The following is a 24688-nucleotide window of genomic DNA, read 5'->3' as shown; positions in this document are numbered from 1 at the left end:
CCTTGACAAGCAAGTTGATAGGGTGGTTTCGGTGGGGTTCCCAAGCACGGTTATCACAGCAGTGGCTAAAGCGATCTTGCAGAAAATCAAAGGTGCCATAGTCGAGAAACCATGCACCCAGAAAAAACAAGCTGCGAAGCCGGAAGTGGTTCCGTATGTAGATAGGATAGCCCACAATATGGTAAACATGCCAAACAGACACGGCGTCCCAGTCGTGTTTTCGGCTTCTCGGAAACAAGCACAGCTCTGCGCCCGCGTCGCGAACTAGAGTAGAAGGAGTAGCTGCATTAAAAAAAACATGGAAAGCAGTTTGTAAAGTGCTGCCCCTGTGTGGTATACGAAATACCTTTGACCTGCGGGAAAACTTATGTGGGCCAAACGGGTAGATGCGTGAATGGCCGTGCAGCTGAACATGTACGGTCGCTGAAAGAAGGAGGTGCGCATCTTTCGCAACAATGCGCAACTTGCCCGGCGTGTGACCCAGCGGCAGAACATTCGGCACGGAAACAATGCCTATACTGCAAGAAGTGTGAACCACGGTTTCGAGAGATAAAGATTCTTGGCAGAAGCACAGAAACAAAGGCATGTGAGGTTTGGGAAGCATTTCATATAAAGAAGAGAGGAAAAACTGTGTTAGTGATACTTCTGTGACCCTCTTCAAAAGCAAAATGTCCTATCTTGAATGGTTTGGCAGGTGATCCATTATGGTCTTTGTGCGTATGTCTGTGATTTTCCTTATATTTGCTTATTTTTCGGTGAATAAAGACAGATGAAATTGGCGCTTGTCCTGTGTCGTTCTCCCTGTCATGATGGTCGTAGTTGGCGCTGTTCCTTCCTATGTCAAGGGCGCCCGTTCACCATTGTGAGCACGTGAAGCACTTCCACTGGCTCAGCGACTCGCTTTTTATGCGTACTACAACGTACACTACCTTACAACGCACTACCTGTTGTGTACTACACCGAGTGTATAAAATCGTGGATGATGTTATTGAAATAAAGTTTTTATAGAAACAAGGTGAACACCCAAGGCATGGTCCGGCCACCAAGTCACTGGCGGCATTTGGCACTGTTCGCGTTCACGGACGGGCAAGTACGTTTGCTGCAACTGGGTTGTGCTGTAGCGGTTGTTTGCTGTCGATATCATCAATTAGCAAGCAAACAGACGTGTGCCTCTGTTTTCTCACAATTGTGGGGAAATGAATTTGAACATAGCAATCTGCAACATCGTCCGTCGCCGTGCTTATATCCGTTCGCGAGTGGTCGAATCTGGTTGATCGCTTCAACGACGTCGACAATAACTAAAATGCTGTGCAGCTAAATTATGCTGAATGACACTGGTACTGAGCTGACAGAAAACCAAGAGAGCCACGTTGCAATCACAAAGATGACTGGCTCTGCGAGGTCTTTTTTCGACGCAACAACAGCTGTTGTGTGTGTGCGCACGTGCGCATCACGTCTTGTTCCTCTCATTTTCTTTCCGCTTTCGCGTTCGCAGCGCAGGGTAGCAAAACATGTGCATCTTGGTTTACCTCCTCGCCCTTCCTTTTCTTTCTCTCTCTGTCTCTCTCTCTGGGCATTTAGAAACATGACAAACAGAGCGGCATGCATATTGCTTGTTAAAGCTATTGTTTTAGTTTTCCCAGCAGTGCACAGTTCTAGCATGACCAAAATGAAGGTTCCCTCGAACAAAAGCTTGGGCCTAGAATATAATAATAGTAAAAAGCTTATACAATGTAGCAACCTTCTATGCGTTAACCTTGTACCATAAATTTTTCTTAGTGTATCTAAAGGCGTATTTCGAGGCTGCACTTATGCTGTAATACAGTGTATCGATTAGTTACGTTCCTTTCATGGACAATAACGACCGCACAAAAAGGGCCCGCCTTTAAGTCGGCTGATTGTTCGTCCCAAAACTCAATGGCTCAGTAAAGGGTAATGAAAAGATGTGCTAAAGGAATGCTCATTATCTGAGCTCAGGCAGCTATTCTGCAGCCCTTCCACACCATGGCAGGACGCTGTCTTTCATACTGTGGCACTCGCCCATCGCTCGCGACAAATGTGCCAGGCCCGAACTGTACCAAATAGCGACGCGGCGTATTGAATGAACCAACTTATAAAAGACAGAACACCGGCGGGAGAATCCTCGACTATCCGAAATAGGCGTGGAGCTATTAGGGAATTTCTCTTCTGGCGTTCTACGCGGGAGCCAATTCATTCGTCGAGAAAGTACTTAAAACTACAGCGGCGAAAAGGGTGGCTTTCAGTGTAGTCGTTAGACATTTTAGCTCTCAAAGGTAAGCACAAATATGAGTTCCTTCTTAGTATTAGCATTGTGAAAATAATACTAAATATAATGGAAATTATTTTATAAATGATTAGAAGGACGACTCGAAAAGTTTATTAATAAATGTCATAAAATTGTGCAGTTCACCGGCTCAGGCGTTAAAAAAAGAAAATTACTAATTGCAAAAATTTTGAATGGCTCCCGCGGATGACAGGTGCCTTTTGTGAGCGGCGGAACAAAAAACAAACAACAACATATTGTTCATGTAGGCTTCGAGTATAAGTCCACAAGATTAATTGTCATTGCGCTAGAACGCTTACACTCCACATTATAAGGTCGACTCACTGTTCTTAGCATATTTTGAGCTCATCTTGAGCTCATATTTCTCATGCTCGTACAGGAATGTAACATAAGGCCACATCGAACTTTCTTCTTTTTTTTTTACGTTAATCGGCATTTGAGTCATTTTCATCACTCATAGCGGCTTCGCGTACCTAAAAGTGAAATCATGTATCAAGGAGCACATGCTTCCGACTTCGCCAAATAAACTTTTAGCTGAATTTATCTATTTAAAGAAAGAAGTAAATAAATTAGCACTTCAGCGACTATCTCCAATTCGTGGCAGCAAGAGAAACTCGTTGGTCAAACTAAAATGTATGTCCATGATAAGTGCTGCTGAAAGTGCAATTGATAAAAAAAAATACCCAAGGCGACATCTTGGTTCTGTCACACCGAGAAGGCTCCACTATCAACATGTGTTGTTTCTTCGATGGATGGCTTCAAGCTAACCCAACCTTGCCGCCACAGAGATGTTTGTGCAAATATCCGAAAACACATAGGCATTATTTCAACAATCAGGACCTTTTAGTGCACCAACAAGGCTATGACGCGCTCTAGCAGTCAGGAAATCTTATCTGAAACAGGTCACTGCAAACAAAGCGGATATTATTTTGGAATGTTTTCCCGTGGCACACGTTCCGTGAGCAGACATTAGGTTTCCACAAAACTGTAGTAGCCACCAGTGCAGGCACCTAATGATTTTGTCCAGTGAACAGAAATGAAACGTCTTCACTCAGGGAAAGCTATGAAAGACTATACATTGGAACAAAGGTATGATGAGCCAGGCCTCGATGAAAGCGCTTTAAGAAGAAACAACACCCATGACGGGTCTTTAAACGGGATAGGACCCGCGGAGAAAAGCGACCAGGAGTAAATGAGAAACTGGAGTATAACGTGGGATGTGATGATAACTCGAGTATTTATTTACCTTTGAAAGTACACATCCCCCAGAAAAACGAACCTCGGTGAGTGACGTAAAATAAAAACATACTACATAGATTCTGAGAATTGTCTAATAATACGGAAGCACTCCTTGGCTCGGCTGATCCTTCGCTTTTGCTTACTTATTTAGCGAGCTTATGCACGTCTATCCATCACTGCCAATCATCTGCTATTACATTAATATAACGAATACATGCGTTAATTTGACCACTTACAGATTTATTTTGGAGAGACATCATACTAACTGAGCCGAAACGCCATCACATCCGGCTTAATTCCTGCCACACCACAGTTCGTATGTTTTTTTTTTAAATTTCAATTCTTTATTTTTATTGTTTGTTACGACCTTATCAAGCCAACGGCGACTTTACTAGTGTCTTTTCTCTAACGCCACTAATCATCTACTATCATACAAACCGATTACGCGTGTCAACTTGTTAATTTTCCTTCTTTGTTACGACCCTAATGCCGCGATGGCGATGTAAGTTGTTTTACAGCGAAGCTGTATATGGCTAACCGATTCATCCGTCCCTCCGTCTGTCGGTCACCTGTAAGACGAAAACTCCTCCGGTGCAACCCTATGCGCATTCGCGAAAGGAGAAAGAGAGAGAGGAAAAAGAGGCGCGCGATTAGCCAACACACACTTAGATAGCACAAGGCCTGTTTGCTCCAATCCATGACGTCACGCTACCTGGCCCGAAATTTCCATGGACAAGTATGGCATGATGAAAGCATTGCCGTTAAAATCACCGTTGCCTACTCGGGAGCATCCCCATTAGATTTTAGGCAGTTGGGCCAGGTAACATTACGTAATGGATCGGAGTGAAAAGGCCTTGTGCTATATAGGTAGTGTTCGATTAGCAGCGCTAATAGTGACGTCGTTGCTCTCCGGCGTGGCAGAGCGCGCGCGCAGCAGTTTCTGTCTGGCTCCGAAAGGGAAAAAAATTAAATTATCGGGTTCTGCGTGCCAAAAGCACTTTCTGATTATGAGGCACGCTGTAGTGGGGGACTCCGGAAATTTCGACCACCTGGGGTTCTTTAACGTGCACCTAAATCTAAGTACACGGGTGTTTCGCATTTCGACCCCATCGAAATGCGAGGCTCCGAAATGGAGCGTACTCGAAAAGTACTCCTTAGAAGCAGGCAGCTTTCGATCAGCAACGCCACGTGCAGAAACGGTAATGAGCTCGTCTACGCCATGACGATGCTGCAGGCCGGGCACAAGAACAGGCTCGTGCAGCCGAGCGCAAGCTGCAACTGGGTACTGAGAATCCAGGTGCCTAAGAAGGCATCATTTAATGAACCCTCGGGAGCAACACAGTGAGAAACACCAGGGCCGCGCGCTTCGGCATCGCTTGTTAACCAACTGTACGGAGTGCTTGGGCGGTAATTTCTGTAAAAATGTAATTTGGCTCAAACAGACGTCTACCTGCCACGCTGCCGTTCATGGTTCGAATCCCGGTCAGAATAATTTTTTTTCTAGTGCTACCAACTATCTACGAAAACACTATTATAACGATTGCATGACATGACTTGACCAGTTAAGCATTTATATTGGACATATAAGGTGTTACAGTGTGGACGAATTTTGCTTAGGTACTCACCAAAGAATGGTTACGCATTAAAAATGTAGATACCAAAAAGAAACCAAACCGTTCAATGTTTTCAACAATTCTTTCATTTTTTTGCTTCTTTTGCTATTTATCAATGGTTGTAAGGGGGTTACGCCTACGTTACTGTTGGTATCGGCCACTCGTTAGGATGTGTAATATGAAAGGAATAAGATAAGTGTAAAAGAATCCTTACATACAACTGCAAACATACAAAAGCAAACAAATGTAGCTTCTAAAAAAGAAGCAGCCCTGAGGTGTTGCTTCTTACGTATGTGCGTGTGTGCAGTCGAATAGAAAATTGTACCCGGCGACTGTCCAACATTTCTCTTTTTTTTGTTCCATATAGCAAGGCCTAAAGTTTGCTCTCAAAATGGACCATCTGGAGCAGTATGCATCAGAGCGGTGATTGCTGCTGTTGTTGCAGCTGTACCGGGGAGAGGGAGATTGAAAAGCAAGGGATGAGAAGGAAAAGCTCGCGGTAACCCTCCTGGTAACAGTCGGCACGCGAGAGTCCGCAAGGACAGCCGGCACTGGAAGTAGTAAGAAAACTGTGGGAACACATCAGCTTGGGTGAACAAGGCGTCGTCAAGTAAAGCGGACATAAGGAGAAATGGAAAGTGACCGTACGTGTAATGTCTGCGCAAATCCGAGTAGAGAAGGTCGTTTGCTGTGGTCGTAAGTAAAGGCGACGTTGGTACATGTACTGTTACCATGCGCTTCGAGTGCGAGACGTGTACATGATAAGATTGTGGTGCCGCGTGTTTCTTTACTATTTAGGTGAGGCGCCGCAAGCGTTCGAAGAGGTATCTCCAGTTCTACTTTCTTAGGTCGGATACCCCAGGGAGCGTTTATTAACAACGACACTTGCAGCGAAACGTTCTGTTTATTTGTCCGCTGACGTGGCCGGTATTACTGATGCACATACTGTAGAAAGAGAACACTACACAATGTTTCTTAAAAGCAAAAAAGCACTTACTAATATCAAAGCAAGCAGTATAACAGTTGAAGGAAACAATAGAAAAAAATTACGAAAAGAAACGAGATTGGATATACTGCCGGTAAAATGGACGCCCATAGTTTCCTTTTTACGTTGCGTGAGGAGCAAGAAAGATGACAGCCTGTGACTGCAAGGACAGGAAGGACGAGGGCGGGAAACAAACGAGAGAAAGAAGAAGCTGGGGATGAGGACAGAGTACATCGAGCATGTTTTGAGGCAACAACACCACGACATCAGATGGTACGCCGCCAATCGAGCCAAACGCGTGGTTATCCTAGACTGAGCACGCGTGAACCCGCCGCTGAGAACATTCAGTCGTCCAAAAATCTTGGTCCCTCGTTGTCCACTGTCTTACTCCCATTATTACCTCACAATGAATGATCCTGCCGTTTACAACGAGGCTCGAAGTTTATTTTTCTATTCGCTGGCTGAATACAGTTATTACCTCTCGCCAAAACATGTGATGTGAAGTCATTAGGGCATGGCCTAGAGCATTTAGACTGAGGATATGGTTCATAAACTCCCTGCGACTGGACTATATTTTTGTGACGGCCTGGCAATACTCCGCTCTAGGCGCTGCCAGCATTCGCCGTACTGTCTTGTGCTTCTTTTTTTGCCATTGCGATAGCATAATAGCAGCCTACATGCGTGGAATATCCAAGCTAAACATTCAAGAATAATACCACTATATGTACTGTACGAGCACTTGCAATATCTCATCAGCATTCACGAATTGCAGCAACAACCGAATGAATCACACCATTTCTCAGACAAATCAGCGTGGCGCTGTGAGGATCGGTTATGCAAGAAACTTATTAATGGTGCAATAAATGGCCGATTTTCTTAGCTGTATAGCCTTCAAAGTTCACTGCTTCAGATGTGTGCACACATAAGCAAATTAGGGGTCAGCATAGTTTCGACAAGAAATAGAAATATGACAAAGTTAGCTTTTTCTGAAATTTTAACGTGTACGTCGCGCCAATTGAATAGCAGAAGTTATGTCATATCTTTCATTAAAGAGATTGTACGATGAGTTAAAATTGAATAAAAGTGATGACATATTAAATTTGGTTTTCACTACAGAGCTAGGCTGATTAAAGCAGCATGGCATGGAATCATTATGTCATCGGCAACTGACTGAGAAAGCTGACACGATATTGAAATTGCGGTGCTGGTAGTGGCACACGGCGTCATGCATCTCTATCACTATATATCAGCGATTAAATATATCAGGCTGCGCGGCTCACTTGCTGATTTTTAAATGCGAAGCATTTCTTCACTTACTCAGAGTCACGATCATAGCAAGGTTGCGTTTAAAGACGCGGCCATATTGTCCTCGAAAATTATGGGCTAATCCTGGAGATAGTGCCGTTGCTCATCCTGCTACGGGTGTGGGTACCAGAAATAGATGGCATGGCTCAGGGTTCGGATAGCACAGACGTGCACTGTACTCACAGTCAACTTTCTGTGGGTATGAAGGGAAAGCTATGGGGGCGGAGCTTCTGCAAATGTGTTAGCGCGACGAGCAGTCCGCCAGCATTTGACAGTGATTTTAGTTACTCGGAACAGACGCTGAATCGACGTAGCTTCCACGTGCGACGGCTTCGCGTTTGCCCAAACGCGGAAGGGAAAGCCGGCAAATTAGTAAGCTTTTACATTCAGTGGTGTGTTTTGTCTTATTTAACTATTGCTAATAAGGTGCCTATGTTTTCTCTTCTCCACCTTAGACTAACGTGGATGAAAACGCGGGGCTCTTTTTAGAAGTGCTCTAACTTGTGTGCGCTTTGCCTCCATAGTTTTCCGTACGTAGCCACAGAAAGTTGTCTACGTGTATAAGTACCGAGAGAAGCGGAAGTACCCGAGAGGACTCCCCGGTTCCTGGGCTTTCTAGGCGGCCACAGGTGTTGAAATTGCACTCCTCGAGATAGAGGAAACTGCTTATGATCCTCATGGGGCATGTGAACCTGCACGTCTCGAACCCTGCCAACCATGCAGTGGTTCCCCCGTTACACAGAGGAAGTTTCCCCCATTACACAGAGGAAACCTAGTGCCCATTACGTCACGTAGGGGCGATGATTGACGACGTGTTCAACAGAGGGGTCGATCGAGCCACTTGCAAGTACGTCTTGTTCTTCAGTACTCATAGGCCGCTCCCATATCTTGGTAATCGGTAGGATTCATGCGGATGAAGAAGCATTAAAGACAATTGAAATAGCACTTAAGGATAGCACTAAAGAAATAAAGCCGTTGCCCACATATTTGATCGTTTATACCTTACAAAACGTTTCGCATGACATACATAATCGTCAAGGATGGTTCGTGCCTTACTTTTTTTTAAGCGAATCTTTCTTTGCGATCCCTCCCACACTTTGCTGACCGTGGCTGCAGTCTAGTCGAATACATTTGTGGATTGACTATAGGCATATGTTAGATGAAGGTACCGATGAAGTGGCTCATATAAACGTTGTAGGCTGACCACGTATGTAAAGCTCTGTTCTGCGTAAAGAAAAGCATAACTCCCTAACATAACATATAGGCTGTAGACGACAAAGTAGACGGCTAAGCTGACAGTGGTGATCTTGAGTCGCATTCCAATTTTTCCAAAGACGTCAAAGTAGACAGCTTAGCGAAGAAAGCGTCGAAATAAAAAAAAAACAATGCAGGCTACTTTCCTGTCCTTAAATGATGGGGGCTCAGCACGATGCTTGGAAAGCCGACAGGAAGGATGTCTGCGCACAAGAAAACGTAGAAACGCTATCCTATGTTCTTATGTTAAGTTACATTGTGTTTTTCGGAGATTCACAGATGCAAAGACTTAGAATACAGAAATAATGGGTGCTTTTTTCAACTTTTTCTTGTCGCGCTAGGTGGCGTCATGTTGTGGTAGCGTGTTCCATACGTTTTCCAGACGGCTCGAAACGCTTTGCATTACGTAGCGTCGAAGCTGTCCCGGTTGTCTCTTTGGCTGTCTACTTAGACTGTCTCCGATGTTGGCCAGAAGTGAAACACATCCATAATGCCGGCTCACAGGCATTCCTAAACCACAATGATTTCCGAATGCAATGGTGAACTACATTTAACAGATACTTTGATTTATTTTATTTTCTTCCATTTAGCCACTCAGTATGTGTCACTGGGTTCATAGCCTATCCTCCAGAATGGGCATGTCCCCCTATGTAGGATTCATGAAACAATAATATATAACGTCTGCTCACAGATGTCTTTAAAGCACACCAATCTGATAAAGAATGGTCAATACTATTTTACGAATTGCTTGATTACTTTCCTCATTTAGCCAATGAGTGTGTGCCACTGCAGGTGAGCCCGTCCTTGGCCAATCCTTCAGAGAATGGGCATGTCCCAGTGTGGCACAAAAGGTACAGCAACCCTGAATGTTGCTTCACATGTGTAATACTTTGCGCGTAAACCTGTCGTCACCAAATTATACGCATGGCCTCTAATTGTAAAACATTTAATTAAGCGCTTCACATGGATTTCGCTTCGCACAGATTCCAATATGTGCGCTGGATCTGTGTGTTTGTCTTTTGTTTTTGTTTTCCTTTCGCAAGCTGGATCTATTAGATTTACTATGCAGAATTAGATTTCTCAGCATATATTTGCAAGCGTAATATTATTATTATCATTATCATTATCATCATCATCGCCATTATTATTATTATTATTATTATTATTATTATTATTATTATTATTATTATTATTATTATTATTATTATTATTATTATTATTATTATTATTATTATTATTATTATTATTGTGAACACATATAAATGCCACAATAAGAGAAAAAGCAATGGCTAGCAATTTTCTCCCAAAAGAAACAAAGAACAAAGAATTCTCTACCGTTCTCCCGTTTGCGGTCATAGCGCTTCATGCCTTGTGCGTACGTTTCTGTTTCAAATAATTTTGGAAATCAGTTGTAGATGGACTTCAACCTTCAGCTACTTTAGTCCGGAGCCTCGATAAAGAATATTACCACACCTTTTTATTTTTGAACTGGGAACCCTTGCCAACGGCTCAGTCATCACAACCACGTCATGTTTGTTCACTTTGTGGGCAACGGAGCAGACATACAACGCGAATGCCTCGTACTGTTACGATCTCATCTTCGCTCACTCAGAATAAAACTCTTGTAATTGGTTATAAAAGACTTTGACCATACCAGTCATAACAGGGCAAGCCAGAGCTTTCCGACCAAGACTAAAAATTACTGCCTAACTTCGTCTACTGACTGCGTGAGGGCATTGCTGAATGACATCGCACGCACACAAGCACAGGCAATGAAGAGACAAGGTCGGCATCTTTCTACCACCGTGATGCGCGTGTCTGCAACCTGGAAAACTAAAGAAGCGGAGAAGAGTAAGGGAAGGGAGAGGCAAGACAGCGGTGACGTGCTGAAAATACCACGGCCGTTTCTCCGCTACAATCAAGCCTTCGTTGGCTCATTGCAATAAATCGGCGAACCCAATGGCGTCCCCTAGAATTGTTTCCCAGACGTTTGGCTTTACAAATCCCGTTCGTTTGCTCTTTGCCGGTCTTGGTGCACTTCGATCTTTTCACGCGTAATACTTTTCTATCGCTTGGCCCCGGGCACGCCCATGTTCTTGCTTCTTTCGTGTCGGCAATATTCGTGACGCATGGGCAGAGAACCTTTATCGTTAGGGCTCTGGAAATATTGTGATCGAACGTGACCAACGTCTCTGAACTGGCAGTGCGCCAGAACTACGCCAGTAGACTGTATATCTAGCTTTTGCGTTTCCGTTTACTTGCTTCTCCGCAGATGTTCCCGTCTCTATTCTGGCCCCTGGCCCGCTTGTCAGTTGGAGCTTTGGTGCACGGACGACGCTCGATGTCGGAATGTGCTGCCGCCAATTTCAGTACGAATTAATTTATTGCTCATCTTATGGTTGTCAGAAGAAATGCTCCCATCTGAGCGAGTCAGACAGGCATACTTGATGCAAAATATTCTTCTTAAGTAGATCGTATGCTCTGGTCACGTGCAATCACCCGAGTTCATGATATAGCTCATTGATGTCTCGTGAACTTGATCAATAAATCGCGTCTTGCAGCACGATAACTGCCACAGAATAAGAGGGGTTTGGGCCCGGGACCACTCACCAAGACACGCAATCGACGCCCGAATTCACACACAATATAGAATCTATTTACAAGACAAAATATAAACTCTTGACGCAAGACATATATTTCAAAGAACTAAAGCCCACTCATGTAGTCCTGCGGCCGCTAACTACAATATCTGTCCTAATATAAACTGTATCTCGCCCTGCGTCCCTTTAGTGTGGAGCCCATCAACGCGGCGATGTCGGTCTCTTGGTCCCGAAGGGTTGGCTCGGGTGCGAATGACGTCACTATAGGCAAATCACGGCATCACATGACTTGCAGCCGCCGCAGTGACCGAGTGTCCAACGAGAATCGGCTCGCCTTGAACGCTGAGCAACCCATAACACCGGTTATACATCGTCGACCCTGCAACCATAACATCGTCGACCTCGCACGGCAAACATAGGGCTATTTTTTACCGTGTGTTTTATACATATCATGTCAGTTACTCCCCACTGGCTTCTCGTCACCTCATACTATTTGTGAACTACGATTAGGTGTAAGACACCTGCTAAACAGAATCAGTCACTCGATTTTCGACTTCTTTCTATCCCACTCTCTCCCACGAGCATGCAAATAAGTTATTCTCGCACTCTCGATACGCTGTCTTTCTTGCTATCTATACTCGATCTCCATCGACCTGATAATGCTAATTGAGATCTACATTACGGGTAAAAAAACGTTACGGGGAGCCAAAACCGAATGCTCATCGCATGGAAGGCTCATTACATAGATGGAACTAAGCGATTAATATACGAGAGGACCCACATAGGCTAAGAGCTAGAAAAAGATATATAGAGAGAAACTAGCTTTCCTTGCCTTATGAATGTTATGCTTCAATAGTGAGAACAGCCTAATGACGCAGGCAATCACTACCCTGAAGTGCCTCTTATGACTGAGATGATGTTGGGAGTGCGCGCATCTCCTTTGAGATTCCTGAGTTATGTGGACATTTCGTCACTGCCTGTTAACAAAAACGCACGAAGTTCCTTTTACCTGCATGCGCGAATATTTTACATATCAGAGCTTTTCTAGAATACCAAAGCTGAAATGGGCACCCGAATTCAGTCCTTGTTTACCATTGTTCTGCACAGTTCAGTTTTGAGTAATGAGAACTCCAACGGAGAAAAATCTTGAAATACTTGAATGGCGTATATAAGCACGAACAGCGAGAACACATAGACAGCGTGTTCCGTTTAATTTCGCGCACTCAGGATCTTTTATCGTGCACCCAAGGCTCAGTACGTGAACAGTTTTGTATATCATCCACATCAATTAGAGGTCGCGTCGGCCAGGCATCGATTTCACGACCGCGATCTGAAATGAATAACGCAATTTCTTCTTTGTGGAACAGTGCTTAAAATTAAGCTTCCTGGTTCGTTAAGGATTGTGTAGAATTCGTGCGACATCCCGTGTTGTGTACCAGCACAGAGAAGGGTAAATAAAGGAGTATGTGAAATGCTGCTCCAGAACATCACAGGTGAAAAAAGGTTGAAAACTTCGCTGCGACGCTTCAAAAATTACGTATTGAAAGTAAGAGCAAACGCGCAGTGGCACTGTACTGTTGGTGCTAATTTCTTTCTTTGCTTACCGAAACAATCTTTGCCAATATTTTTCAACGTCATTTATGTAACGAAGTGTTTCTTCGGCCACTTCAGTCACGCCCTGAAGAAGGAACCGAGTCGTTCCCGAAACGTAGGGAGCTTCGTAATCTTGACCTGAAGCATTTTTCGCTTCTGAGAAGTTGGATAAGTAGAGTCGTTGGATGCCGTATATCATTCAGTGGCACAATTCCAAATTATACCGTCTCAACAGCCTCCAGTTCATTTTTGACACGATGGGCTATCTTACGTTCAATCGATAACTAACCAATAAAACCGAGAAAGTAATAACTATAAGAAGGACAAATGATGTCATATGATGCTCACTCATCATTTCAGATAGCCACGAAAACTGTTGAGCTTCCTCTAAGGAGTAACGACAACAGCATTGCCTTACTTAATGCGAAAGCGAAAGTTGAGGACAGCAATTTGGCACAATAACATTCATTCTTTTGTTTTTATGCGAGCGCAGATTTACTAAGTCACCAACAAAAAGAAATTAATTTTGCTGGAACGTACGCATTACCTACCAGATACAAGCGCGCGAGCAGCACGAGAGCGAATCCAATCATAAGTACGCTGACACTAAGAGCATAATCTACCTTGCAGTATGTATTGTTCCGCCTAAAAATGATAAGGTACATGATAAACTCTTGATCCCAGACATATTGACGGAAGGGTTGAAGAGATGAACTGTAGGAAGCCTTGAGTTATTACTGGGGATGCACGCTGTGAGTTATCTGCATAGTGACAATTCCATTTATGTGGCACAGTGATTTGTTCTGGCCTTAGTAAAGCAACAGAGTGCTGATCACACATTTGCGGAACAACAGAACGCGCACTATGTTTCCGCAAAGCGTGGAAGAAAATTTACAACCTGGTCTTGCTATATTACAAAAGAGTCTTCAATGAACAACCAAACGCACATAAGCTAACAGCTAGAATGATCGTCCGGAAACCTTTAATAATGTTACGGAGCAATCCATACATGAATAAGTGCGAGGCTTGGCAGAGCGATGAAGACGAAAATGAGGACGCTTGTACGTGAGCCGGATCAGACATCTTGTCTTCCCGTAGCTGTCTTTGTAAGTATTCTGTAAATATATCCTTCACCTACACCTCGCCTTCGTCACAACACTTATTATGAGTTCGTTTAGCGGTGAACGCAAAGCCCTATAATTTTATTCAAATGAAGCTGCAGTCACTGCCCACTACCAACGACTCAAGATATAGCACTACTGCAGTCAACAGGGTGGTAGAAATAAATATCTCTGGAACAGCTGACTTCGATGGCATATTTCTCGCTTCGTTCGGGCACCAGGTTCCAGCGTTATTTTCCCAAGCATGTGGCTGCAAATCAGCTGACCTAAACAATCACAGGACCTGCAGGATGATTAGTGGTTGAAAGCAATTACACTAGTGACTTTGCTGCAATCATACGCTTCCGCAGTGTATTGCATTTATGCCGGGATACTATGATAGCCGTTAGGTGTGCAAAATACTAACATGACATAATAGTGCTATGCCTTGGTTTCCTTCAAACACGGCATTTTTGTGTATTAAGAACTCGCATTGCAAGCTTCAGGATTTCTTCTTGTATATTTTCTTGCATATGTAGTTCTTCAAAAAAAGTAGGATAAAAAGCCTAAGACAATTATTTTTTATTTATTTTATTTATTGATACTGCAATCCCCACCGAGATTTTAGCAGGGTGGGTTACAATACATGAGAGAAAATACAACATAATGGCAAACGAAATATATGTACATGCCTAGGTCAGAGTCTAGAAAGAATAAAAGAAAAATTAAGCAAAACATTTATCAAATGTGCAAATGAAATAGACGAACACTCAACGCATCAATCATATAGACAGTCACTATAATATAACCAATTATGTTTCAGCCATCAAGAAGGGATGCGAAAGCTGACAAAGAGTCTGCTTGAACGATACAGCTGCTGAGATTATTCCAGTCTCTGACTGTTCGTGGAAAAAATGAATACTTGAAAGAGTCATTATGAGAACGAAAAGGTGTTATTGTTAGTTCGTGTCTTTGGCGTGTCAAATAACCGGAAGAAAATGTAATGCATTTGCTAACGTCGACTTTATAGTGCCCCTTAACTAACTGATATAAAAATTTTAGTCGCGATGAGCGGTTTCTATCGGATAACGGGATTAGGTTAGCGCGAGCTTGAATTTCAGTGATTGAGCTACGTGGAAAGTTGTTATAAATGAACTGTACGGCTTTTTTTTTGGACATTCTCTAGTTTCAGAATATTACCTTTTGTGCAGGGGTCCCATATTATAGCAGCATAGTCTAAGACTGGGAGGACAATGGATGTGTATGCTAATCTTCTTACAGCAGGGGTAGCCAAAGTTAACGTTCTTCTTAAAAAGAATAACTTTCTATAAGCATTCGCTGTAACGTAGTGAATATGTTTGTTCCACCTAAGATTGTTTGCAATCCATATCCCAAGATATTTGTATTCAGACACTTCAGACAAAAGCACATTGTTAAAATTATACGGAAACGATAAGGGCCTCTTCTTTCGAGTGATCCGCATGAAAACGGTCTTGTCGAAGTTTATACACATCTGCCACCGCTTACACCAAGAAGCAACACGTTGAAAATCATTGTTTAACAATGCCTGATCAGATTGATCATTAACCTCCGTATATAGAACACAGTCGTCCACGTATAATTTTATTTTGACAGAAATGCCTCCTACCATGTCGTTTACATACATAAGAAAAAGGAGTGGCCCTAGGACCGAGCCCTGCGGGACACATTAGGCTCACAAATCACTACACACACAGCCAAAGGAACCCCTACGCAACAGACAAATACCTAAATTCAGGTTAAAGCAGCAGATAGAGGTAAAAATTTGCTACATAGAGTGGATTACGGATATTTTTACGTTTTAAGATTTCTTTATGATAAGCACATTAATGGGTTTCGCCCTATAATGTGCCACGGCGCATACCGGTGTTTTTCACCATATGTAAATCCTAACAATGCTCTTTAACGACGCAAGTCACTTTCTTATGTCAAGTATTTCTGATTAGCTCTTCGAAAAACTAAACGCTAGTTTGTTTTGCACTCATGTACTCATATGAATGCGTAAATATAAATTTTAACAAGAGGCGAACGATCCCAGCACTGATATAGCAACATGGGCCAAGCGCTAACTAACAATTCTTCGTTAAGTGGGGGCTCTGCATTGCACAACCTATCCGGACCGAATACAATTTAAGCTAGCACACGTGAGGTAGCCCAACTAGACGCCCTATACTGAAGCTTATGTTTATTTTGCACCAGTTACTCTTAAAGGAGCGTTGAGGAAGCCAAGGAGTGCCTTCATTTATTCTCTTTTACTAGCGGCAAGAGGCCTGCGCCAATTCGAAGTCCAAAGCCACTCATAACGAGAGCAAGTGGAGGTAAGGTCATATCGGTGGCGTACTGCAACTTCCACGAGTCTTTCGCGAACACCTTTACCTAGATCGACCTTGGTCTTCAATTGGCTGGGATCCAAGCGCCACAAATAATGATTATTGCCGACCTTTTTCTATAGGCTAACTTGTTTCCCTCAGAAGCACTCAGTCTGAGAGGTGGTCTGCCAACAAAAACGAAAAGGGACCCGTACAACGGGAAAACAAGAGTAATGGTGACAAAAGAAAGCCAGGATTGGCAGAAAGCAGAGAAAAACAGGCGCCTTGCCACGGCGCCGTCATTCGTCAAGGAGTCAGGATTATCCAGTTATGAAGAAAAATTGTCTCCCGCAAGCTCACCTCGTTTCCGCCAAGAGCTGTCGCTGTGCGAGAAATCACGCCGCTGCTTTTGGGTGGTACAGATATGCCTTCTGGCAACGGTGTCGCCGGCAATCTGTTTCGTCTCCAGACATTGTGAGCGTGTTAGCGCACGAGACTCTGGCTCAGCCTGTTGGTGGAAGGCTGTTAATTTAAATCGGACTTGTGTGCAAATGAGGGTCAGGCGATTCATTGGTATTTTGTCTGCAACTCTCTCCGCAATAAATTTGTTTTGCGAATGTTTCTTTTCGCACAACACAGACCAGTCATTATCTCTGCTATTATTTTTGGCAGGAGGGGGTGAGGAAAGGAGAGGGAGCATTGGCACATATCTTTACTTGGCGCGGTCTTACAAGTGATAGTTGTGTCAACTTAATGTATGTCGTAGTATGAGTGAATATGTGTGCAGCCTAGACGTTTAATCGTGAATTCACGCTGAGGAAGCTAAAAGGTGTGTGTGCGGGGGAAGGGGGAGGAGATAGATAGATAGATAGATAGATAGATAGATAGATAGATAGATAGATAGATAGATAGATAGATAGATAGATAGATAGATAGATAGATAGATAGATAGATAGATAGATAGATAGATAGATAGATAGATAGATAGATAGATAGATAGATAGATAGATAGATAGATAGATAGATAGATAGATAGATAGATAGATAGATAGATAGATAGATAGATAGATAGATAGATAGATAGATAGATAGATAGATAGATAGATAGATAGATAGATAGATAGATAGATAGATAGATAGATAGATAGATAGATAGATAGATAGATAGATAGATAGATAGATAGATAGATAGATAGATAGATAGATAGATAGATAGATAAGGTTAGAGAACGGAACCCATGCACAGCGCACATGTGCATGTGCTGGGTGCCGAGGTTTCTTTGGGCACAGAAAAAGTCTGCGCGTGCTCACTGGGTACTCGATAGTCGCATGTACTCACTTCCAAAAATCTTCGGATATGACAAGCGATAGAGACATCAGAAGAAATCTGACGGAAATACAAAGTATTGCTGTGGGTCTGCTTTCTCTTGTAAAGACGGTTCACTCTGTCAGTATCAAATAATAAATTGTGAATAATGCGGAAATCGGGCAGTTGTTCAGACGACCTTAAAGTCAGAGAAAACGGCATTGGGTTAGCATTCAGAAGCAAAGTAGGCAAAAAAAAAAACGCACACACACACAAATACCACCTTAAACTTTTTTCTAAATAATTTCTGAGGTGTGTAGAAATCGGACCACCGTTCTGATCTCACGCTCATAACGTGGTAAATACATTCAATTATGGACGGAACAGAAGGTCATGGCTATTGCTTTGTTTCTCGTCATATCAAATCTTCTTCTAAGATATCAAATAACCTGAGGGTAAATATTTCGTAGTAGGTAGTCTACGATACACAGGGGGCTAGAGAAAAAGTAGTAGCACAAAACATTTAAGTGAGCTAAGAGTTCCCTAAAGCGCCGAGCAAACAAACAATGAAGTGCATAGAGTTACCTAATGTTGTACACAGCGGAAGCGCACGCGGAAGGCAATGGAGAGAGTGATGGATGCAGGCATCTGAGAAGCAACATATAAGGGCTCACACCGTCTATGGCGCCTTATGTTCTGGCCCACCTAAATATCGTTGTACCATGCCAAAAAGGACTTCTTTTTATACTGCGCGATAAGCGACCATTAGTTAAATTATTTGTTTGCGATATTTCGTCAGTTACTGTTAGATTAGAGTACATTGATTTCCGAATGGCGAGCCATACAGCACACTGCGTTTGCTGTGGTAGAGTGAATTTCGCATCGAATCGATGCATGGTTGCGTTGGAGGTGCATTAGGCAACATACCACAAACCCCCCAAGCGCATGCGGGTGCCCAGACGTGGTCATTTGAGTTTCGAGTGCTATATGCCCCCCTGTTTGCTCAAACAGAGAAGGAGCACGTACAAAAAAAGAATAATCCACTGTAGCTGTAGAAATCACCCTGGCAGGCTCGCGGGTCTGCTTTACGCCTTGTAGGGGTATTCTCACAGGCGTACCGAAAACCGTGGATTCAGGCGAGAGTGCGCGTTCAAAGGAGCTGGGGGGCACCTCGATCCTCTCAGCCTCTAAGCCTTAAATGAGTGAAATAATTTTTGTTTAGGGTACATTTCATGATTTCCTTTCTCCTCGGCGTACACGCCTTATCAGAACATGACCCACATGGTGGAGGAAAATTATCATGCCTCTTGTAGTATCGCGAAGGACACAGCCATTGATAAAACCAGTGCTAAAATATCCGTCGAATTTTGAGAAATCACGCTTACGTTTTTTAAGGCTCCTGTTTGCAGCTGAACATTTCGGAGTGAATGTTTCCTTAACGTTACACTAGCGAACGTAACGGTCGAACTCGATTTCAATAAAGTAGTAAAATTAATCGAAATTTAAACACCAACAAAAACAAAAATACGACAACAAAAACAAGCATCAGTGTAGTAGTAGTGAGCAGTTGTCGAAAAAGTAATGTCACTTTAAACCGACGTTTGGACAAGGGGACTTGTCGAGACGTTGGCTTTAAGTGACATTCCTTGTTCGACTACTGCTCATCACTTCAAGTTTCTATATTCCTTTTGATTTCTGTCTTGTTTGGAAAAGTGTAGTAGTAGGAATACAACATTCATATGATGCAAGCGTTAAATGCGCATTGCGGTACTCTAGACTTCGCTCTGAGTCACCTTTACAGTTGCGTAGTGACGTCTGTCAGCATTCTCAAATGTATTCTTTCCCAACTGAAATGACCAAAGTGGCTTCGTACCAGAAATGCCGGAAGTGGCCTCTTACCGGAACTTGTCTGATGTGTCAATAATTGGCGATAAACTTGCACACGAATAACCGTACTATTGCTCTTAGTGGCTCTCACCAAAATAGCTTTCTGGAAGAAGAGAAAAGGGGAGAATACTTACAGGAAGGAACGTCGATCCGGTTGGTCTGAACTGCTGTTTTTGTTGTTGAATTTGTGCACTGTGAAGAAAGATAGGGAACCTGAATGAGAGATGAGTGACGATAAGGACGATAGAAATAAGGCATCGCATGTGAAATTACCTGCCACAGCAATGTCCTTCGACATGTTTTTCCCTGCATTGACACGACCACGTGCAATGCGCCACGCACTTTTCTACTTCATGGTGGTGGTCGTAATAAATAATTCGTGTCAAATGTCAGTTTGTAATATTCTCGAACCATTTCTAGAAGCAAGTATTTGCATAAGAAACATTCTTTCCACTTGTAGAGTAGCATCACTTAAAGTGTAAGACTCTCTCACAGTTGCCGGATGAAAGCATCTCTTTATTCAAGGTACAAAAAACAGCAGATTCATCTTTAGTAATCCGTCATGTTACAGTTCACATGATTCTCCTCACTGAATAGCCCTACAACCCACGAGAAGACATCCTTGAAGATTGCACAGAATGAGGCTCTGGCGCGGTTTTACGAATGGAACAGTTTCTATTTCCTACCTTTCCTTCATTATGGTAAGGGCTTAATGGGATTGCTCGCAATTCGCAGCATGAATGCAGCCTCAAGAAAGTAGATTCGCTTTGTTTTCCACCAATAATAACCACGCCAACAGCATAGCATTACGCGTCAGCTGCCTCCTCGATGACGCTGCACTTAATTACACCTCTAACTGCCTGTTACTTAGCTAGCTTCTAGCAGCAGCCTTCGATTTTTTGTAATCGTTAGTGTTGGTCCAAATAAACCGAGCTGTGTTAAGCACGAGGCATGTGTAATGCAGATAGCATGCTTATTAAATTAACCCTTCAGCCGATTACTATTTTCTAGATAATGCTGTAATAAACACGGTGGCATTTCGTAGTAAATGATGTGGTTGGGCATATATTGAACGCCAACGTTGGCTCTTTGTCAGAGATCGATAGTTGGAGAACCGTCATTACGAGAACAGCCAGAAGCATGAAAACGTGAGGTCATTTTTTGGATCAGCGCAGTGCTGTCAGTTAAGGCGCCGCACGATGCTGCAGTGATTGTGAATAAAAACCCCACAAAGCGCAAAGCCCTTGATGGAACTGTTAGCTTTAAAACACGCAACCGTAGATTAACACACGGTGAGAATTACACGTCACATTTGCTTGCACAAATTACTCAACTTTGCATTATATGTAAAAGCAGGTATTTTTATAGTCCCTACCGACATCCAAAGCGAGTGAAAACAATCACGAAGTCTTTTTATTGTATTTTACGCCATCAACACAATGACATCACTCTATTGAGAAAGGACACTACGTGACTTTTCAGTGGCTTCCAAGTCACTGCGGTCTCATAGGAAACGAACACGCCGATAACGCTGCTCGGTCGGCTCTTCAAGGCGACGAAGAGGAGCCGATACCATTATCAAGGACAGATGCCCCGAGAAAACTTCGAATGATCAGCCGTAATATCACGCTCTCCTTGTGGAACGCAGGAAGTTTTCAAAACAACCGGCTACGCAACCTAGACTCTTCTATATGGCTTTGCATTCCAGCTGGACTCTGCCGTCGCGAAGCTACACTGCTTTGTCGAATATGGCGAAAGGTGGCATTCACCAAGTCTTTTGCTTTCGGAATCGGATGGGCCGACGACGCCTCGTGTGATAACTGTTGTAACTACGAGACTCTTCAGCACCTTCTCTGTGACTGTCCTCACTATAATTTAGAGACGATCGCTCGCAAACGCGATAGGGTTTTTTGACCGAAGACCTGTAACAGAGGAACTTATATTAAAATGCCGCCATCACAAGCCATCGCAGCAGAGGGCGACGAGGGCACTGTTGCAGTTTTTAAGGGCTACAGAATTGGACAAGCCGCTGTAGCATGAACAGATGTTCATAGTGCTGCAAGTACTACTGTGCTGTGCGGTGGCAGTGTGCGGTGGCAGTGTGCGGTGACAGTGACCAACTGTGATTGTATGTCTGTGCTCCCTTCTTTCTTTATCTCTACTTTGTTGTCACTTTACCTCCCCCTCCGCTCTTTCCCCAGCATAGGGTAGCAAACCGGATCTCCCCTCTGGTTAACCTCCCTGCCTTTCCCCTTTCCTATATTTCCCTCTCTCTGTTGCCAAATACAGTGGTCGGACCACAGGGCGACGGGATTTCTCCAGGGTATTTCATATCCCAATCAAATTGGGAAACCTCCATATCAAATAACACAATTTTTTAAAAGTAAGAGGTATCCAAATCTGTGCGCAACGCCATTAATTCACGATTTACAACAAAAAATAAGCACTCAATATCCTAAAGGCATTTCTTCGCGAGAAGGGGTAGAACAGACATCAAAGTCATGACCTAAGTTGATTTATATTCTTAAAAGTATAATCACATGTTATGAACCTGCCCTGATTTTCAGTGCCGAGCCACTATTTACAAGTTGCATTTTCGTTTCCTTAGATATTACACTAAACGTATGCATGAGTGTGGCGCTAGGTAGGTAATGACCATAGCCGGATCTTGTAGTAGCCATCCTTCCACGAAACGGAGGCCGCTGACTTGCGACCACCCCAAATAACGGTGTGGCACCGTGAACATTTTGTTGGGCTAGTTGGTGCATGTTACTGAAGTACTAAAGCGCCAAACAGACGACACAAGAAGAGACTCGGACGAGGCACCGTGAAACGTATATTCCGCACTATCGTACAGTGTATAGTTTATGGTGAGGGTGGGAATAATACTAAGATGCAGTGCATTGAATAAGGCGTTAAAACGAGCTTAGTTATTGCTATCTGCGTTCGTAATCAGATCAGAATCAGTTTATTCAAGACAAAAATGGGGTAATTACATGATAAGCATATACAGAGGGAGGTCCCATAGTTAGAAACTGAAATGGGACCTCCTGTAACGATGACTAGAACTAATAATACAGATGTCTTGCTGGTGGTTGTTGACGCACGTATATTGGACTTGGAGAAAGCACAAAGAACAAATCGGTAAAAAGAGAAATCTTCCGAAGAGCAATAATATAATCTGCCGGAATACATCACTGATAAGGTCCTCAGGCAGATGCCAACGCCATCATAAAACGCAGGCACCAGGTGGGTGCGGAACGACACTTGCCACACCATCAAGCAGTCACATGACGCCATCGTGCCCGCGGGGTCTTTTCATTTTTGGCCTTTAGGTTTGAGTTTATGTATTTCATTTCATTTCCGCATTTGGGCTTCTCGCGCCTGTAAAGCGTGCATTGCTGGGCTATGATGCAAACTGCAATGAAGCCAACTTTACGAAAAGCAAGCTTAGTAGGGTGAGGCAAACAAAGCTTCGCTATAATAATAATAAATGAAAACGTAGCTGATATACAGCGAAGCTTTGCGCGAGCGCATAAAGGGTCGAAACACAAGTGCACACAAATTATACCGAGCCTTTTTTTAAGAGGAGTTGCTGACTACTAGCGAGTTCGATAAACACCTTGAAGCATCATGCTTTTAAAAGCAGCGTGTGCGTACCTACGTAGCACAATTAGAATACATTCTGTCCGCAAAAAAAAAAACGTTTACTTTCTCATTACCACGTAGCTGCAGATGCGCGAAGGCAAGCTTTCTGGTTCTTTTTAGTTTTTCCTCCTCACGGCGGGCGCCGCCACTGCCGCGGATGCAGGAAGGCGAATGCCATTTGGTGGTGGTGTAAGGAATCCAGCGGCGCGCGCACCGCGCGCGCTCCACTGTGATTGGATAGCGTATTCGGCAAGAGAACAGCCGGGCCTCAGCCATGGTCATGAAACCCTGCAAATTTCGCAAAGGTTCCCTTTTAATGAATAGAAATAGTGTAAATCACCGCGTCTTGAATTTTACGTATAAGTACGATTTCCGCTTGGCTGTTAAGGGTACCTGGGGTTTTTGTCAGTACGGCGATGCTGAAGGATATTTTGTAAGTAGCTGTGGAAGTCCGAGACGCAGAAAATGCAATATACTGCCAATAAACAACATGATGTCACTCCAAAATTTACAAGAAACAACATCAGCAATAAAAGAGTGCGTAACACTAAGAGTTTAATTTACTGATAGATCCAACTTGACGGTCAGCAAAATGTATGTAGATGCGGTACACTTTCATCATAAGTGATTCGCTTTTAGAACAGCACCATTGTTTTTGCCAAAGGTCTCATTGAGCATGCGTTCACATGTTTCGGTAGATTGATGCCTCCATTATACCAATGCCTTAAATGACATCTTGCTTTCAAAAGAAGCCAACAAACGGACACACCAAGGACAACATAGGGGAAATGACTATGCTGCCCTTGGTTCCTTGGTATGTTCGTTTGCTGGCTTCTTATGATATCATTAATAAAAAGCGGGGCCCTCGGCTAACCCTCGTTCTTCTCGATCTTTGCTTTCAAGTGAGAAAAGAGTTCAAAGAAAGATGGAGAGTTGGTCTGATCAATACTTTACGAGGAAGAGAATGCTTAGACTGCAACCAACACTTCGACAAGGGCACGAAAACGTTTCACCGTACTGAAACGCTGGCGTCAGATTAAGGATTTTCTTATTTGGGCGCCCCTCTATTTTCCCTTAGTCAAGATGCACTGGCACATTTATAATCAGAGCAGGTAATAAATGCAAGAAGGTGTGCTACACAGACATCTATCGCTCCCCATTGCTCTGTTAAACCACAAGAACAAAAAAAGAGAAAGGACAGCCACTGTTTTTAGTGTTACGTTTTAAGCAAAGAAGGAGAAAGAGAACAAACAGTGAGGATGTATTATGACAGGCTTTTTTAGGCTGAGAACAAATAAAGAAATAAAGAACGTCTGAGAAGACGCCGAAAGAACACACCCACTCTTGTTTTTCTCCACCAAATGTACAGCAGAGCGATGTACAGCATACAATAGACATACAATGAATTGAAAAAAAAAGGCGACAATAGCGCTAGACACATACAGACGAAATGAATAAAACAGACAGCATAAACTAGGACGGAGTTCGATATATCGGTTCACTGG

General features: G+C 43.3%; 1 protein-coding gene across 1 annotated transcript in view; it reads right to left on the bottom strand.

Annotated features, from left to right (window-relative positions):
* Positions 1–24688, bottom strand: part of LOC135903907 (leucine-rich repeat-containing protein 24-like) — a 1007861-nt gene that overhangs the window by 630837 nt on the left and 352336 nt on the right. Inside the window, exon 3 of the mRNA XM_070535219.1 lies at positions 19670–19727. The gene's annotated coding sequence lies outside the window, so the exon portion shown is untranslated. The remainder of the gene's footprint in view (positions 1–19669; positions 19728–24688) is intronic.

This window comes from Dermacentor albipictus, chromosome 3 (genome assembly GCF_038994185.2).
Source record: "Dermacentor albipictus isolate Rhodes 1998 colony chromosome 3, USDA_Dalb.pri_finalv2, whole genome shotgun sequence".
NCBI lineage: Eukaryota > Metazoa > Arthropoda > Arachnida > Ixodida > Ixodidae > Dermacentor > Dermacentor albipictus.
This window is presented reverse-complemented; position numbering and strand designations above follow the sequence as displayed.